At 46.5% G+C, this 4,982-nt stretch overlaps 1 long non-coding RNA gene across 1 annotated transcript; it reads left to right on the top strand.

The window, feature by feature from the left end:
• Positions 1-2,757: 2,757 nt before the first annotated feature.
• Positions 2,758-4,133, top strand: LOC148127943 (uncharacterized). The gene is made up of 2 exons (XR_015741224.1): positions 2,758-2,995; positions 3,954-4,133. It is a non-coding gene; the product is annotated as an uncharacterized LOC148127943 (long non-coding RNA).
• The last annotated feature ends 849 nt before the right edge of the window (positions 4,134-4,982 follow it).

The raw sequence follows: 4,982 nt of genomic DNA on the forward strand, positions 1-4,982 counted from the left end.
GCATCCCCTTTTGGAATTGGGGCGGTCCTTAGTCACCGACTCGCCAATGGCGCCGAGGCCCCCATCGCCTTTTTCTCCAGGACGCTCTCGGCCACGGAGCGAAATTACAGCCAAATAGACAAGGAAGCCCTAGCAGCTGTTGCAGCCGTGAAAAAGTTTCACGAATTCCTTTTTGCCACTTCTTGAACTGGTCACCGACCATAAGCCCCTCCTGGGCCTACTGGCCGGCGACAAACAGACACCTCAAGTCCTCTCCCCTCGGATGACAAGGTGGACGCTTTTCCTAGCGGCCTACTCATACAAACTTATCCACCGCCCGGGCAAAACTCTATCCCACGCTGGCGCACTCAGTCGCTGCCCCTTACCCGCTCCGGCTGAAGACCCAGCTCCTGTCAATGCCATTTTTGAAATCACCCAGTTGGACCTGCCCATCACCGCCCTTGACATCGCCGCCAAAACCAAGGCAGACCAAACGCTCGCCCAGGTGCTCGACTGGGTGAGGAGGGGGTGGCCGGGAGGCAATGTTGATAACAAATTCGCACCCTTTAAGACTCGCATGCAGGAGCTGTCCAGTTTGCAGGGTTGTCTACTGTGGGGCACTCGAGTGGTCATCCCGACCTCGCTGCGTCCCGAGTCCTGGAAGCGTTGCACGAGGGACACCCGGCATTGTGAGAATGAAGGCGTTGGCACGCAGCTACGTGTGGTGGCCGGGTCTAGACGAGGACATTGTCAATTGGGTAAGTTCCTGCAGCATTTGCCAGGAATCCCGTCCTGCTCCCCCCATCGCCACCCCTACCAGATGGGAGAGCGCCAGCGCCTTGGTCTAGAATCCATATCGATCTGGCCGGCCCCGTGCATGGAAAGATGTTCCTAGTGGTCGTGGACGCTTATTCCAAGTGGATAGACGTGGCGCAGCTATCCACGACCACCACACTAGCAATCACCAACGTGTTAACGCGCCTGTTCGTTACCCATGGACTACCCGACTCCTTGGTCTCCGATAATGGCCCACAGTTCGCATCAGTAGAATTCAGCCGTTTTGCAGCCAACCTAGGCATTCGCCACATTTTCACAGCCCCATTTCACCCTGCGAGTAATGGGTTGGCTGAAAGGGCCGTCAGGACCACCAAAGAGGCCCTCGCTAGGTTTGGCAGAGATGACTGGCACCACAAACTCTCACGGTTCCTGATGAGCCAGCACTCAACCCCTGTGCAGTCACCAATAAGTCCCCAGCGGAACTTCTGATGGGCCGGCGCCTGAGGACTGTATTAGATAGACTGCACCCACAATACTGCCCTGACTCTCCCTCGCTTCCACTTCGGGGTTAGACATTTTATGTTACAGGAGCCGATATTCGCAAGGAATTTTGCTGGGGACCCACTTTGGATTCAGGCGAGGTCATCGCCGTCACAGGGCCGAGATCATATAGAGTCAGGCTGGAGGATGGTCGCGTCTGGAGGAGACACATAGACCAACTCAGAAGGCGCCTCAGCAACCTCGCAAACAAGAATCCAGAGTCTCCAGTCGAAGGGGAACTGTCCCATCCGCCACCCAGCCACACCGCACCCAGTGACCAGTCTGCGCCAGCGGTCGTTCCGGTCAGCCCAAACTCGGACAACAGCGCCCAGAGAGTTGATCAACCGGATCCAACCCACGAGAGTTTGACTCCAGAAACCAACCCGGTGGTTTCGAGGATGCCCAGTCCAGAGAGAGTGTTGGCGACACTATGCCAGCTCAACCGTCACAGACTGATACCGAACAGTCAGACAATGTTCCCGAGTTGCGCCGCTCCGGGCGCCAACACAAACCCCCATCTACCTCAAGGACTATGCGTGTTCGCATCTGGGGGGAAGGGGTGTTATGTCCTGAGGACTCAAGGAGTTCTCACTCAGGTCCACTCACTTTGTGTGGGCGTTATTCCCCCATTCCCATTGGTCGGTTCTCCCCAGCAGCCAGCTATAAAAGCAGGCTGCGGGGTCCAACTGGCTGCTGATTGCTGCGAGCCAGTTCCAGGCTTGGCAAGCACGGTCAGCCCTTTATTTGTAAAATAAAGTACTGTTGCACTCATGCTCTGGTTCAGCCTCTCATTGCTCAAACTTAACAACACAGATTGTTTTCTGTGGCGCAAAGAAACCCCACTTTCTGATCCTCAATGACATGACTGACAACAGAACTTCTCTCATTACTAGTTCACTCCAGAACTGTCCAAGTGTTCTAGCAAGAAAAGAGTATTTTCCTGTATATTACAGCAGACAATCAGTAATCACTCAACTGGACATGGCTGCTAGCCTTCTAGAATCTCTTCCATTTCCTTCCTTCCTTCCTCTTCAGCTTAACTAGTTTTGCAAAATAATTGCCCTTGTCTCCTCCTTTCATGGGACTGAAGTTCTGTCCCATGAAAGCAACAATTCATGGCTTATTACTGAGGGACAGTGAATAATAAACTGGGAGTCAAGGGTTTTTTTTAATATTGGCCCATTTCCTCTTACCTTAATGATGAGACAAAAGCACATTACCCCTGTCACCTGAATGCTAATTACATTAAACATTAATTCAATGAAATCTGATTTGTATTATGTCGTTTCTCTTATTTCTTTTTGTGTTTTGGGCACAGCCAGAGATGGAATAATTGAGGTGATGTACAAATAAAATAAAGTAGCAGAGGAGTTAATATTATGCACAAACTGGCAAGAGGGTGCCAGCAGAAGGAGGGGTGTTGGGCGAGGCAGTGCTTTAAGCCAAGCAATGTAGGAAGATTACTCATAAATAAACAAGAGGAACGGCTATTCCCTGTGTAGTGCTTTGCCCAGCTGGAATTCAATTCCTTGCAGCTATGAAAGGGAAAGAAGTAGCTTGGAGAGGGATTTAAAAGATTGAGGAGGAACAGTGGGCAGCCAGCATGAAGAGGAGAAGCTGGCAAGTTTCATCAGATACGATACAGTGCATTGAACTGGATGGGACAAGAGAGTAAAAACTGAAGAGCTGGAGAACCGAGGTGGGTGGATGGGAAACAAAGGAGGGATGAAGTAGTCAGGAAGAGCAGTGGCTGGGTGGCTTAATAGTGTAACATTCTAAGCCCCCGTGGTTAGGTTGGCAGCCAGTAAATTCAATAAATAAATAAAGAGCATGAGGGAAACCAGCTACATACGATTTTATAGGTGTTACAGTAGACATTTTGCCATGACAGAAGAACAGTTGCATAGCTTATATATTATTCTGCCTTTGAAAAACAAGCTTTGTCTGTTGTGCATGAATTGTTAGTGTCAAACAAACCTCTTTGCAGGGCATAAAGAAGTAAATCACTAGCTTAGGGTTATTTAAAATGTGTGTGTCAGTGTGATATACAGCAGCACAGTCTGGTATGGCTGTTGGTTGTGTAATACAGGTAATAAAGTTGTTGTTATCTGTTCCAAATTAGAAGTTGAATATATTTTTTTTCTTACTGACTACGCCAGGAAAGGTTGAAGGTTCCACTTTCAACTTTACAAAGCAGGAAATGTAGCCCACCTTCCCACTGGTTGAGGCGTTGGCCACAGGCTTTATTCAAAGTGAATGGAGAGCTGCAAGGTTTCTGCTTAGAGTATCTTTGAAAGGATCATATCAAGAACAGCTTCTATTTAAAACATACGTGACTGTGTATTTATTTATGCATTGAGCCTTAGAAAAGCTGTAGGTCAGCAGTGTGTGTGTGTGTGTGTCTGATATTTTTATTTTGTCAAACCACAATAGAAACATGTGGGGGAGGAACAATGAAGCAAACTGAGTCAGAATGATAGCTGCAAGTCTATTGCATGTCTATTGTTCTGCAGGAAATTCTACTAAAACCATTCAAAGCCTGTTCTTTAAAAAAGGGATATTTTGCTTGAGTTATACAAAGTGTATAATTTTAATCAAGCAGCTTCTTTACCTTTTCATAGAAATGGTTGTGTAATAACATTTCTCATTCATTGCAGGATATGATCTTTGTATTCTTTCTTACTTTGGCAAGAATGACCAGAACCATGCCACAACAAGCTATGAAATTGGAACAAGAAGCTGGACAAGATGATATGGCAGGTTTTAATTATTGTCCATCCCTCTGATTTATAGCCTAAAGGTCATTCACATTTTATCTGATTAAAAGACAGTTGTGAGTTTCTTGTCTCTTTCAGTTATTTGGGCTTCTAAAAATCTCTGCAAGTCCTGAGCTAATGATATTTGCCATATCATGTTGCAGCAAAAACTCCTTTTTTGATTCCAAAATCTGCTTAGTCAGTATTTCAAAGTTCTGAGTGTTGCAAAATAGCATTCTGAACTGATAGTGATGCCAAGTTCAAGAAAATCCATATGAATGACACCATCTGTGGGCCCCAAAAATGGCAAGAGAAAAGTGAAGCCCATGCCTTGGCTTGTTTTTTCACAAGGGAAGTTTTGTGATACGATTTTATGGACTGAATACAGTGAGCCGTTATTTTATAATTTGTCATAGTGCTATGATGAAATTGCTCATCTTCATTCTGGTAGCCTGACAAGAGTTTCAGCTCCTGAAGTTTTCTTCCCTGCCATCAGGATGGGAGGAACCCACCTTGCACAAATTTTTCAGTATTGAAGAACCTCAATAGTGTGACCCACATGTTCCTGGCACATGTTCCTAAGACATCCCTTTGAATGATCCACCAATTGTTCTTAATAGCTTCATCAATCTTTCTCATGAGAGCTGTGTCAGTTCTAGTCCCAGTCCACTTGGTTCCACTCAGCTCTTCTTACTTCATCATCTCAATGTTTTTTTGTGGCCCAGGGATACAAAGGACTCACCTTTACACAATCACCACCATCAACAAAATGCATAGGGGTGTGTGTCTGAATTTCAATTGGAGGAACTCTTTTGGCAGTCAAAAACTGATAACAGTGCATTGCTTAAAATGCACAGGCAAATACAGGTAGTCCTTGACTTACGACCACACTTGTGCCAAAACTTTCTGTTGCTAAGAGATACCTGTTAA

Source organism: Pseudonaja textilis, chromosome 1 (assembly GCF_049901715.1).
Source record: "Pseudonaja textilis isolate UNSWEBS1 chromosome 1, rPseTex1.2, whole genome shotgun sequence".
In the NCBI taxonomy this organism is placed as follows: domain Eukaryota; kingdom Metazoa; phylum Chordata; class Lepidosauria; order Squamata; family Elapidae; genus Pseudonaja; species Pseudonaja textilis.